This window comes from Melanostigma gelatinosum (assembly GCF_949748355.1).
Source record: "Melanostigma gelatinosum genome assembly, chromosome: 3".
NCBI classification, from domain to species: Eukaryota; Metazoa; Chordata; class Actinopteri; order Perciformes; family Zoarcidae; genus Melanostigma; species Melanostigma gelatinosum.
The window spans coordinates 20,919,404-20,934,417 of record NC_136636.1 but is presented as its reverse complement, the minus strand read 5'-3'; the positions used below and the strand labels follow the sequence as shown (position 1 = coordinate 20,934,417).

Here is a 15,014-nt window from a genome sequence, read left to right as displayed (position 1 = left end):
CCCCCCCTGCTGTGTGCTGAGATGTTAGATAGACTTCTAAACATCCGGTGAGATACTGAAATTTGGAAGATTGACTCTGAAGGTTTGTTTTGGGTTTTTTGTTTAATTAATGTCAAATTGGGATTTTAAAAGTGCACTGATTTAGGAAATTGAATATTTTTGTCACTATTCATATCAGCATTTAACATGTGTGGATATTTGTTGATATCTCATATAAATGCTGTTGTTCGTGAAAGGTTGGGTAGATACGGCAGATACACCAGAAGTGGACGAGGACCATGAACAGACGACGACGAGGAAAGACCTGCACTCTCATTCCCGATGGTCCAAGTGGCAGGTCCAGATGGAGCAATGATGGTCCACAGACCCTGGACTGACAGAGACATGACCGATGCCCTGGCACATCTGCCAGACCCCCAAGCATCAGGCACAAAGTTTGGTGATGAAGTTATCGTATTCTGCCGTGAGTTTAGCCCCACTGAAGGAGAACTCAGACGCCTCCTCATGAAGAAGCTTTGCCCAGCCAACTATGCCAAGGTTCAAGCAGCCTGTCAAGGAAATGCCAGACAGATACAAACCAACTGGGATCACGCTGACAACGCTGCATATCGAGACATGATTACCTACTGGTTACAGCTTTGACAATTGCTTTCCTGCCGAGAATCAACATGACAAAAACAACATCATGCAAGCAAAAGCCTGGTGAAACTGTAGCAGACTATTACGCCAGACTCCATGCTATTTTCAACGAGCACAGCGGTCTAAGGCAGCGGTTCCCAAACATTTTAGGCCACGCACCCCCTTCTACATCCAGACCGGGTTCACGCACCCCCAATCCCCCCCCCCCCCCCCACCCACACACACACCTTTAAAAAAATAATGAGAGAACAGTTTGCGTGGCGTTTGTTTACAAGATAAAAAACACAAAAAACTCTTCCTGCACCGTGCCTTCGAAAAGGTAACGGACGTACACCAGACGATTGGCCAGATTGGCCACATCTGTAGGCTCGTCTACTTGCAGAGAGTAAAACTCACTCTTCTTCACGCGACCGACTAATGTAGCCAGGATGTCTTCGGACAATGCATCGATGCGCGCGACAGTGTTGTTGGACGCGGGATCACGTCCAACTTGTTCGCTTCTCTCTCTCCAATCATACATTCCACCATCTCTTTAACATTTGTTTCCCTCTCCACCACCGCCTCTCCTATTACGCGGTCAGAATACTACCACAACACGCCGCCTGTCTCCGGCAGAAATGCGCTCATACACACACGCACCTCCCCAGCAACGAGGCACATCACCCGGTCACAATACCTCCAGAATGTCCCCGGGTGAAATCCGGGACTTGGTTTTATGGTTCCGAGTGGCCGGCGCTCACCCGTTGACACCGGGACGCGAGGTCTCGAGCCGCCCCCGCCGCGAGGCACCCGATCGTCAGGTCTGTCAGCCCTCGGAACAGGCCGCGGGGCAACAACTCGTGGGTGGCGGGGCAGAGGCGAGGCAGATCACAGAAACATCATAAAGACTAAAGTACAGCAAAGATATGTTGATGAGAAACGTATTTGTAATATGTCAAACACAAACGTAATCAGGGAGAAAATACGTTTGTGGTCAAACGTAATTGAGAATGCATTTTAGTTTTGGGGGAACGTAATTTTTAGGAGACGGGACTGCACCGCCATTACATCTTTTCTCTCGCGCACCCCCTAGAGGCAGCTCGCGCACCCACAGGGTTGCGCGCACCCCACTTTGGGAATCCCTGGTCTAAGGGATAAGAAGCACCTGCAAATGGATATGTAGTTATAAATAAATAATTATACATAGATATGTCTGTGTTTTATATTATAGTGAGTATTATTATATGATATATATATTATATTATACAGAATATTATTATATGATATATATATATTATTATATTATACTGAATTGCTTGTGAGGGGGACAAAAATACGATGTCCTGATGTGTTTGTTTAAGTGTTATTTACTGCTTTCTTTCATGTTGGAATAAATGTTTAACTGCAAAGTAGTAATGCGTATTTGATACCTTCATTTTTTATTTTATTTTGCATTAAATCATTCTGGGATGTTTGCTGAAATTGATTGGATGTGGCACAGCCCTACCTAGAACATTTTCCACCAGCTGCCACTGGGTCAGAATATGCCTTTTGTTCAACAACCATCTGCGGGCAGTTGAGCGTCTGGAGAACATGATAGTGACCTGGGACTCGGGGAAAAAATAACAATCTGGAGCTAGCCAACTAACAGATAATCTGAACTATGGCCCTGTTGTCCGATGATGGATACATCTTTCAATGTAACACACAGGTCGAAATAAACCGTTAATGTACATAAACGGACCAACGTGTCTCAGGTAGACAGGTTGCGAACCTGAAATATCACTTTAAGTCCGGTAACGTTTCAAACGTTGAGATTAACTACACGAACACTGAATTTGAGTATTTTGCTGATTCTGTTCTTGTTTTGTTACAGAGAGACAGGAGCTGAGGGGAGAACGATGGAAAAACATTCAGCAGCCGTAGCTTTGAATTAAGACATTAGTCCATTTGTAATATCTCCATTTGACCATCCTGTACTTAAGGTTACAGTTACATTAGCTCTCATCCTGTACAAATCCTTCACTAATAACACAACCAGTAGATCCTTCTCATGTGTTCATGTTGCTGTCACAGAGATGACAGTTGTGACAACTGTGGGAGCCTGTTAGTTAGGGTCACGCTGAGTAATCTGCCAATTTTCTAATCTTTTTCATTTGCTTAGCTTGACACTGTGGTGTAAAACATGCTCCCATAAGTTGTTGTTTTTCACAGCAGAAATTTTCAGTTGTCATGTGGGAAAAGCACGGGTGTTACTCTATAAAAACGATTCTATTTAAGTTTATAAGTAAGCCAAAACAGTGTGACAGTGCTCTAACACGCACACTACTGGGAACCTGAAACTATAGCAGCTAAATTGAATTCAGGCATCATTTATAATATCAATAGCATCTATACTATTCCGACAATGTGTCAAAATGTTCTGGTAATGTTGGGATCTGGCAGGAGCTTGTTTGGTTATCAGCAAGTATGAAAATGTAATTGTTAACATTAATACAAATATTAATAACGGGACACCACCCTGAGATCAGGGACCAATAACCTTTTAACATTAACATAACATTTATTTATTTTTTTTTTTTGTCAGGTAAAGGCCCGCGACCCACTTTTGGGTCGCGACCCAAAAACTCGTCAAACTCGTTATAAAACTCGTCAAACACCCACCAGTTGAGAATCACTGCTCGAGTCGGAATGAGCAGACTTATAAACGCACTGTTCATCGTGTCATATTGCTTTTCGGAGAATTATGATGATACGTTCACAGTAGATGCAAAAGTATACTTATGTACAATATATTATGTTGAACATTGTTGCTCCTGGATGGATCACAGCCAACCCAATTATGTTCAACACAGCTCCATGTTCTTGGTCATGGTGCCACAGCACTTAAAAGAATACATTTCATAATTCTCACAATTCTGACCCTTTGCTTTTTTATTAACAGCATTTACTTGTACTTTTACTTTCAATACTTAAGTACATTTAATATCAGAAAATTACTTTTGATACTTAAGTACAATAAATATCAGATACTTTAAGACTTTTACTCAAGTCGTATTCTAATAGGTGACTTTTACTGGAGTAGTTTTCCAGTAAGGTATCTTTACTTTTACTCAAGTATGGCTTTTGGGTACTTTATACACCACTGCTTGAGATACCAGTTCCATTCATCATAAAATTATATATAAATATAAGTCGATACAATTCAACAACACTACAAACTACACCCTAGCAAATTACCAGAAATGACTTTCTGAGGCAATGTCAACAAAACTGAACATTATAAACCACATTTATGACTGAGCCACTGAATTAGATTTTATTAGATTTAGCATTGGGTGTAATAAATCAACTGATAACTCCATGTAATATTGATTGTCTTATCAATTTCTCACTCTTATTAAAGTGGCACTCTGCACTCCCACAAATGTGTTTTGAATTACTCTGGCTGATTTGACCCTCAGTCTTGTGGAAACTGGTTGGAGATGTGCTGGAATGGACATTTCACCAAGCACTATGGACTAATGAGAACGATAAAGGGGAATGGGTTTCCGACCCAAACAGATGCAACAAAACACCAGATAAGTAAGGGAGATGTCAATCAAGCATAGTTTGTACACGCCCATACAGTCCTGAGAGGAGGTCTAATTAGGCAACATAGTTGAAGTGAAAACACCTGTGTAGTTGGACTAAGGGTGTGCTGGGGCTTTAACCAGTGGCGGCTGGTGGAAAATATTCTAGGTAGGGCCATCCTATCAATTTCAGCAAACATCCCAGTATTGCTCTCGAGGTCAGCGGGCTGTCACAGACTCAAACACGACCAACATACTTTTAAGATTATAATCCCTACTTTAGTGTTATTGGGCAAAAAAAATGTAAGTATCAAACACGCATTATTACTTGGCAGTTAAATATTTTACATGTATTCCAACACGAAAACAATCAGTAAATAACACTTATATAATATAATATAACATGTTCATTTATTGAGATGCCCCTATGGACCTTGTTATAGGAGGTAAAGATCAGGAGAAGTAAACATGAAGTGTAATTATGAATACTGATGTTAAATTAAGCTATGATGAGTTTTCACTGTTAATTTAACATCTCTATTACATGTTGATGCCTCCATGACCAAGTTAAGCAGATGAGACTGAGGACAACTATGTAGAAGAAAAGATGTTCACTTTGTCTGATATGTAGCTTGACAGAGTTCTCATGTGTGTCCTGGTGTTCTCATGTTTCCTTACCTCCTCATCCCTCACTCCCTACCCTGGTGTTCTCATGTTTCCTTACCTCCTCATCCCTCACTCCCTACCCTGGTGTTCTCATGTTTCCTTACCTCCTCATCCCTCACTCCCGTAACTGTCCGTGCTGGATCTGTCCCCGTTGTTTTAAAAAGCTAAATAAATGATTAGCATGACGTCATCCAGCTAGCCAAACCTGTCTGGTGTACAGCTAGTACAGAAGCTCAGCATGTACTGCTTCCCTTTCCCGCGAGTCTGCTGTCTGATTGTGAGGTCAGGCTGATCTGATATCAGCTCTTTGGCTGCAGAATCTCCGCCAAAGTTCTCCTCTCAAACGGGTCTTGGAGGAGGAGTGCTCGTGGCGCGGGCGCCTGTAGAGACTTCTCCTGACGAGAACGTGCAGCTGTGGGCCTGATCGTTCTGGCCCACAGCTGAATCTATTTGAGGGCGCTGATTGGCTAAATTGTATGTCACTCATTTATATCTTGAATCAGCAATTGGCTAAACTGCTTCATAGACCCGCCTCTCTTGGGCCAAAACGATCAGGCCCCCCAAGCTGCGCGTTCTCAGAGTGTCGTGCACACAGACAGAGAGCACGAGCAGAGAGCACACAGGCTGAGAGCACACAGGCTGAGAGCACGAGCAGAGAGCACACAGGCTGAGAGCACGAGCAGAGAGCACGAGCAGACGAGCACACAGGCGGAGAGGACGAGCAGAAAAAGCATATATTTTGCGCAGATATCATATTTTACACACATTACTGGGTACATTCCATAGTTCAAAAACACAAATATTGACTCTCTGGACTGCCAGTGCACATCAATGCAAACTTTAAGGTAGATTATGCCAGGAGAAGCCTTTGGAAAGATGGACAGAGTCGTAAATCTGACTGGAATGAATCTTTGAGACAGAATGTCATTGCTCCACTATATGCAGATCTCCATCACATCAGCAGTGGCATTGTGAAAAAGAAAGTCCTTTGTCAACATATTGGGTCATGCTATGTATGTTTTGGCCAACTGTTTCCAAAGATGTTGGCCAAGAATGGCATGAAATGATACATGAGGTATACAGATCAATCAAAGAAAGAGGCCTTAATGTGATTCCACTGATGAGGAGTTTCACACAAATAATTGCAGACCGAAAGTTTCTGCAGTACTCCCTTGACTGGTGTAACGTCAGAGAAACTGAGACAACTAAGGCACCTTACCTGACGCACTCAGCAAGAGATGAGATCCATCCCATTTTGGAAGATCTTGGAATGACATTGGTTCCGTCTTCCATGCAACAAGTTTGGAGAAGTTTCAGATCCGCTGACATTAAAGTGGAAGAAGTGAATCCTTCAACTGTCCAGACTTTCCTGAGAGAAAAAACCCTCAATGACCCAACCCAAACAGATGAGCAGTTACCGTTGCCCATAACTGCCACTCTGATCAGAGATGAAACCAGATTGTCAAAGCTCTTGAGTTTCTGCTTAAAAGATTTGGAATTGAAAAAGGTCACCAAGGACAACTCCAGTTTACTCAATGGGCTACCACTTTTCTCACAAGACATAAAGTTTTGGGAGTGTTTAACTCCAAATCTCCTAAACTGATATCAAGATATGAAGGTCTGTTCTCTGGCTACGAGGCCCAATTTGCAGATTATCAGACCAACATAGAGCACATTCATGCTCTACAAAGTTTAAGCCTTGTCAAGAGTTTGACGGTTCCCCGTGCAGCGGAATATCTGAAGCCGTTAATTCAGCAGCTTCTCCAGGAGTGTGAAGTTGATGGACACAGTGGTCTTCATGTCCCAAACGAGACCATGTTGGAGTTGTTAAAATCACTTTGGAAGTTCTTAATGGGTGAAGTTACACCTGCAACATCTAGTGGTGATGGACAAAGCCTGACATTAAGTGATGTGAGGCAACTCTTCAGTGACTGTTGCATTTTACCCGTTGTGTTTCCAAGTTCAAACAAGGTCTTTCTGAAAACAATGAAAGACATGCCAAGTGTGATTCAGTTTGCCTCAGATAACGACATATCAGGCATCCTCTTTAAACTTGGTTTTATGAAGCTTGACCATGCATTCTTCACAACGTATGTAGGCCGACGTGTTCTTTCACTTCCAGGCTCAGAACTTAGGGATGTGAATGATAAAAGCTCTGTGTTGGACCAGGTCATCAACATTAACCACTCAGAGTTTACCAAGCTTTCTAATAAAGAGATGAAAGAGCTACAGTGTTTCCTGCAGTCTGGAGTATCCAAGTCCAAAGACAAGCAAAAGTATCAGAGAAACCTCAAGTCGTTGCCATTATTTGAAACAATCCATGGTAACAGAGTGAGGATCGATGGGCCTAAAAAGGTATTTATCCTCGACAGCATGTATTCAAATACATTTCCAGATCTGTTCATGCTGTCCAACAGCAGCAGCATTTTTCTCCAAAATAATCCAGATAACTGCAATCTGTCACAGATATTGGACTTCCAAACCCTGACTGATTTGGACTATTTCATGAAGTTCATTCTGCCCATTGTACACACACTCACAGAGATGCAGACGCTTCACTGCCTCAAACTGTTAATGATGCCACAATTCAGTTGCTCTCAGGATAGGGAGAGAATCATCCCCTCAATGAAGACAGTGAAATTAATTCCCAATTCTCAAGGCAGATTGGAGATGGCATTATATTTCTTTGATGACAGTGTCGAGCTATACAAGAAAATGGTGCCCCAGGAGAGATTTGTGCCTCAGAGATTTTGGACAGAGATGTGTGAAGGAAATCTACCAACAACAAAACCGAAAGACTTACTCAGAGAACTTGGGATGAAGCATATTGTGTCAAAAGATCACATCATCAATTTTGCACAACAAGTAGAATCAGAAGCAAAAGAAAACGGTCAACTTGAAGAGTTGAAGAAGAAATCATCACTCATTTTCAAAGCAGCCTTGAATATAGTGAGTGACGACGAACACAAAGGAGGAAAGTTTCTGGAGAGCATAGCTGACATCAAGTTCATTTTTCCTGTGAAAATTCAAAAAGAACTGTGCAACTATCACCAATCATTTGCTGCCGAGAGAACTGCTGTTGGAATAAGAGGGTCTTTGATGGAAAGCGATCCTAAGCCTCTAGAATTGATTTGGTCTTCAATGCCAATTATACATCTACCGGTTTATAAGTCACCGAAGCTCCTGAAAATGATGAAGAATGCAGGAGCGCTTGAACAACCACCTTCACACTGTGTAACCACGAACATGAGCAACATCTGTCGGTCACCATGTAAAACTGACAAGTTGATCCAAACCCGTGCTAAGGTGTTTCGAAGTGCGTATGCCTATCTGCAAGCAAACGGGTTTGAAGGACAATCATTGGCTGGTCTTCCAGTTGTGCTGGTTGAAAAAGACAAAGGACTTATGAGGACTGATTGTGCGTCTTTTTCACTCCCTCATGACCGCGAGTTCAGACCGTATTTGTACAACATTTCCCCGCAGGATGTTATATTCGCAGACTTCTTTAAGAAAATTGGTGTAAAGGACAAACCTATTGCAGCTCAGTATTGTAATGTTCTGGCAGCAGTTTATGCTGATTCCTGTGATGAACAACAACTAAATCCAAACCAACAGAAAACCGTGAAACGTGCTGTTAAGCAGTTTTTCAAGTCAATCAACACTGAAGGAAACCAGTCCCTTGACGATGTAAAGACTTTGTATCTTCCTGCAGTAGATGGTAAATTATACCCATCATGCACAATCTACTACAATGACACAGTGTTTGAGATCAAAAGGTTAGAAGAAGCGCTGGAGAATAAGTTCCTGTTGCTCGAGAAACTCAGTGAATGTCATTTGGGCAGTAGCAGATATCAGCATCAAGGATTGCTGCAATTGCTGCCTCAGAATTTCAAGCCTAAAATGCTGACTCAATTCACTGAGGAGAAATTAGTGGAGTCACACATGCAGCTTTGTGAGCTTGAAGCGGATTGTGAATTTAGTGGATGGTTTGACAGACATCTGTCATCACGTGCATTTACACATGGACTAATTTGCCTGATCAGACAGCAGTCTAAAGGAGAAACGACACAAGAGGATGCTACTGACATGTGCAGGAAGACTTTTGGCAGTATTCAGATTGTTTGCTGCAAAAGTCTGAAAACAAAGCTTTGGGTGAATAAACAGCCACTAAACAAAACTGCCACTGACACCGATGTTTTTGTCAAACAAGAGCAACAAGGTTGCACCTTTTACTTGAAACACAACAATGCCATGTCTCCCAAGGTGATAAGTGACATCAATATGAAATTGACAAAAGAGATTAATGCTCTTTTAGGTAACAGAATGGAATCAATGCAACTCCTAGTCCTCGCACAACTTCTCATGTGTGACAGTCTTCAAGATGTTCGGATATGTCTGGCTAAGAATGGGATCCATGACAGTGCTGAAACTGAAAGTGTCCTTAATCCACCAGCCCCTGGATCCGAAATTCCAGAGGAATGGCATGATTCCTTAGACATGGCCATCCTCAATAACTTTGAAGAGGGGGAATATGTTTGCTACAACACTAACAACAAGTACATTAATGCAATTGTTGTTGAAGAACTGCCTGGGCACGCTGGACCCTATTCACAAAGATACAAAATAGAAATTGGAGAAGATGAGCCAATTGAAGTCAGTTGTATTGACCTGTATCAGTTTAAACGACAAAAGAAGCCGGAACCTGGAGGGAGGACTTGCACATCTGCTGAAGCTTCTTGCATGGATCTGATGCCACTAGCAGGAGCTGTGCCCCATTCTTCCAAACCATCAGCTACAAGTTCCTCATCTACAAGATCATCATCTACAAGATCCTCACCAGCATCTGTTGACGAAGCCAAAAGAGAAATTGACAAATGTTTGGCAGATATCTGGATGCTTCCTGAGGAGGAGAGGCATAAAGCCATCAAACGACTGTACCTTAGATGGCATCCTGACAAAAACCCTGACTGCCAACTTCTTGCCAGGAAGGCATTCACATACTTACAGAATCAAATTGATGAGATCAGCAGAGGCAAAGGCAAAACTGGAGGCTCGTCCTATTCAGGCAGGAACTCAAATTTCCGCAACTGATCAGCAATGGGATCAGGAGGCCAGGCATCACAGAGATGGTCGAGAGAGATTCTCTAGAGACAACCATTCCTACAACTTTTGGACCCATAATGAAAATGTCCCGAGTCCAAACAAAGAGGAGGCCAAGCGCTGGTGTCGTCAAGCTCGCTGTGATCTCAACGCAGCTTACAAAGACATTGGTGGGGCGAGGACAGAGTGGTGTCTGTTCAAAATCCATCAAGCAGTTGAAAAGTCTCTCATAGCTGCACAGCTTAAAAGAGATGGTCAACATAACCACCAGCAGCTCCATTTCAGCCCTCGCTAAGAAGGTTTCGCTCTACAACCTCCAACTGAGAGTTCTGCCTCAAATTGTCGAGAATCTGAAGACTCTGGGAGTGGATGCCAAAAAGACTCAGTGTCCAAACTATCATCCATTTCCCCACATTCCAAATGAACAGTTCAAATCAGAGAATGAAATGGCAGCACTCAACAAGGCATCTGATCTTCTCGGTAAAGTAGAGGCATATGTGAATTAGAGATTAGAGACAAACACACATCATGTTGGCAGAGTCAATTGAAGAGTTTTTGACATTTCAAGATGCTGCTAGCCATATCGTGATATTCAAACATTACTATAAAGAAAATAATGGTATCACTGACATGCTTATGTTTTGAACCTTCTGAAATGAAAGATGTTGTTTTTTTGTGTTTACTGAAGACCAGTTTATATATAACTACGTGAATTTGTTCTGAAAATGAAAATATGATTTTTGATTATTTTTGCAATGTTATTTAGAACTACTCACAGAGGACCAATATAATCGCTCTATGACTTTGTTATGAAGATATAAAAGTTTTTTTGAAACTTTTGAAACTGCTCATTGAGGGCCAATAATAATCTATGTACATTATTATTATGAGAATGGAAATATGGCAGGTTATTCTTTTGCAAAGTTATCATTTTTACTACTCAGGAAAATGAAAATGAAATGAATTCATGAAAATGAAAATCGGAAAGCTTTTGTAACGTACCATTTATAACTACTAACTTAGGATCAATATATTGACTGTATGACTTTCTGAATTGGTCAATGTTTTTTTTCTCAAAATGATGATTTAACTATATATAACTATTCACTGAGGACCAATATAATCTCTGTCTGACCTTTTTCCTTAATGGTTTCAAAACATCAAGGACTGCAGTTGAAAATTGACCAGCTGGCTCACACTGGCAAATACAGAAATGATTGTGAGTTGTCTTTATGAATGAATAAATAAATAAAATGGAATATTATGGTTTGTTATCATTTATGAGTACTCACCCTATCATCACACGTATCAAACATCAGTTCCTGTTTTTTACATTGTTAAATACCATAGTAAACTATTGCCCGGGATGGACACTGTATCACTATAACTGGTGAGTTTACTTCCTCGTCCTTTTCTATTGCCACTCTCTGATAAAGTATAATCCATTGCTTGTTTTTTTCTTTTAAGTGGGTAGCTGAGGGTTTACAATATGAAGTACTGCCAACAGTAAAATATACCATTAAATCTGTAGGCTATAGTGACAGAATATATCAAAGTAATATAGAATCTGTAGAAGTTGCTTCACTGTTGCACCACAAGTCCTAAAAACTCTGTATGAGGTTGTGATCATATTTTCGTATTGAGCTGTACAGCACCCACGGACCTGTGCAGAAGATTTAAATAATTTTGGCTGATTAGATCTCAGAACTGTGTGGGTGTGCAAGTTTTAAAAAACGAACTTTGAAAAAATTCTGCCTCGATCAAGTCACCGCAATGTTCAGTGAAGACAAACATTTCAAGTTAAAAGGACTTTTTTATTCATTAAGAAATCATGTTATGAAAATAATGACAACTAACCATATATCAGACAAATGTATCTTTTCATATGTTAACAACAAAAGTTTGCTCTGGAGGATGCGGCGACTCAGCAGTCACCACCACATTACTGTCTTCTCCTTGGGCTCGGAGTGTGCTTCGCCTCATCACGGAAGTGGCAAGTTCCCACTGTTCTTTCCTACTATACAAATGTTTACAAGGCTTTTTATGTCTTTTTTTTTTAATTGAAAGACAAGACACAATACAGACATAACAAGAGGATGACAGTGGGATAAAAGCTAGCAAACATCCTATAGTCAGTTTATTATTATTGTAACAGACTGTCTCATGTTTATCATTTTGTATTGGAGATATGATGTCCCTTCAGGGTTGCCGTAGAGAAAAGGCGAAAAGCAACATACAGTGAAGTGAATCTTTGCAAAGTCAATGGGATCAGGTGGGAGGTCAAGGTGTTACTAGCATATTAGACACTTGCCATCATATGGTACATGCAACTCACATTTTTCATTCTGCGTCAAACCTATACCAACTGCAACTTATTGCAGACCATCGCTATAAAACACACATTCAACACAACAAACAATAGGGACAGACATTATGAAACATATTTATGGAGTAAGTGTGTTTGTGGTGGCTGATCTTAGCCAAAAAGATGAAAGACTTTGGGTGCAATAAGAGCAGGATTCACCATACCTAACCTCCCTCTGCATTTGCCCTTCCTATCCAACAGCTGATAAACTTCACAAAATTGAGTCAAACAGGAGCTGGAATAGGATCAGACGTCTGGAAAAACACTTAAGGCTTAATTCATATCATTTGGCACGTTGCTAATAGTAAGCAACAATTATATTCCTCCATCTCATGACTTCGAACGATCGGCACTTATTGTCTGCAGTCATTCAAAATTCATCTTTCACATCACTCATATTGCATTATGTTACAGATTTCAGATTTAGAAAGGAAATGATGAAGTCAAACTACAAGATTATTTCTACACGTTCTGTTACGGACACCACAAACTAAAGTACTACTGCCGGGATGAGTAACAAATAACACCAACTTCCTCTCCAACACCGCAGCTGTGTGACTCTTTGTTGACGCAATAACATGAACTGAGCCTGAACACAAATATCAGGGTTCAGTTCAGGGTGCAGCCGTAATCTGAAGAGCTGCTCCCACAGAGGAAATGACATTATATACGTGGGATATACTTTTTCTATGAAAAACATACGACCTGCAATGGCACAGGAGGCTCTGTGAACATGAAACATGTTGAGAGCTAGTTTGAACCAGGGTTAGGGTGCTGGTGTCAGTCCTGTGTGTGTGGCACAAGTGTACAGCAGACACAACGAACATTCATAATATTGGAGAACAGTGTAGCATCATACCATAGCCACCTGCTGTACTGCTATTGAGTGTCCCGGGTTTAAGGGGTCAGACGCTCTATCATACATACAAAACTCTCTTCAACAATTGTTGAGGCTAGAAATCACAGGGAGAAAAAAAACCTGAGGTTTGTGTCGCTGCTATTTCTCCTGGAATTTTTTTCCATTTTGCTGTGAAGTTTTGCATCCATGTTTCGTTCATATTCCCCCTCTGTGAGAGAGAAAGAAGAGCTGGCTTTCTTTCAGCAGAAGCCATACGGACCCCGGGCCTGCTACAATTATGTGCCCCGCGTTTACTGCCCTGCTTTTTCTTCTTGTGTGATGAGTCACGTGGAGGGGTAACCCTCCTGCAGCAGGGCCCTCACATGTTGTAATCCTGTCCATTATTGTCATAGTTCAGTAATGTCTGCAAGATAACAGGTATCTTTATGCATGGCAGTGGCACTAATAGGCCATCACTCATTTTCGTTTCCACATTTATGTTTAAAATTAAAACATCAATTTGAATAGCTTGTATGCATGATTATCATGCAATTGACAGACAATGTTGATATTGGCATTGGTATCAGCTGACAAGGTATGTTTCTAAATGGCAGTGGGATGGTCACCCTACTCACTGTACTTTGCACATGTTTAAAATAAAAACATGAATATATGAACCTGTGTATTATTTGAATAGCTTAGTATTGAATGCACAATACAGAGGTATGTTTATACATGGCACGAGGCCCAGTTTAATATAAAACACAATGTTCTACAACAGGGATTCCCAAAGTGGGGTGCGCGCACCCCTGGGGGTGCGCGAGCTGCCTCTAGGGGGTGCGCGAGAGGAAAAGTGTAATGGCGGTCTGATGGTGTAATAATATTAAATATAAAAAAAAAAAGTAATTTTAATTTAAAAACTGTCAGGTGGGACATCTGAAGCTATCAGTCGTAAAAGAGGAGAGGGACAGAGAGAGAGAGAGGAATCGGAGGCGAGGGGAACGGAGAGGTGCGTTGGGGAGAGACCGGGAGAAGAAATCGAGTCAGAGGAAGATGAGACGGAGGAAGGAGGAAGGGATTGCACAGACAAATCGGGAGCACATCGGCCCATCGCGGAGTCAAGGTGAAAAAAGAGGAAACGAGAGTGAGCATCAGACTGGGAAAAAAAGAGGAAATATGATGAAAAGTATCTGTGTCTGGGCTTCACTTGGATTGGCAACGCAGATTCCCCAAAGCCACAGTGCGTGGTGTGCAGCGAGGTTCTGGCTAACAGTCTGAAGCTCTTATTTACGTCGCCACCTGAACACCAAGCATGCCAGTGCAAGTCAAAAGCCCCTTACATTGTTTATATCGAAATTGGAGGAGTTACAAAACAGCCAAAACAACTGCAGTCTCATTCATGTGTTGGGTCTATAAATGACGCACTACGGGCTTCATATCTGGTTACAGAATAGCGAGAAAGGGGCTACCGCACACAATCGCCGAAGACGTGTGCTTGCCAGCTGCCAGAGAGATGGTGGAATGTATGATTGGGGAGAAAGAAGCAAAAAAGTTGGACATGATCCCGGTGTCCAACAACACTGTGTCGCGCCGCATCGATGCTTTGTCCGAAGACATCCTGGCTACATTAGTCGCTCATTAATTGTAAATTAAATGTGATAATCTGCCTCTGAGCCTGTGCGTGTGTGATCGCCATCCGTATTGCTCTTTAAAAGTGACGCCTTGTGTCACTGAAAGTTATTGAAACTTTGTTGCAGTGTTTCAGGGCGTTTTCACACCTTCAGTTCGTTTGCTTTGTTCCGATTCAGGGATTAATATGATACAATGTTGCACTTGCTCCTTTGTTAGGTTTGTG

The 15,014-nt window shown here is 41.6% G+C and overlaps 1 pseudogene across 1 annotated transcript; it reads left to right on the top strand.

Moving 5' to 3' along the window:
• The first annotated feature begins 5,665 nt into the window (after positions 1-5,665).
• Positions 5,666-10,462, top strand: LOC306797227 (sacsin-like; annotated as a pseudogene). The gene has a single exon. The product of its transcript is annotated as a sacsin-like (transcript).
• The last annotated feature ends 4,552 nt before the right edge of the window (positions 10,463-15,014 follow it).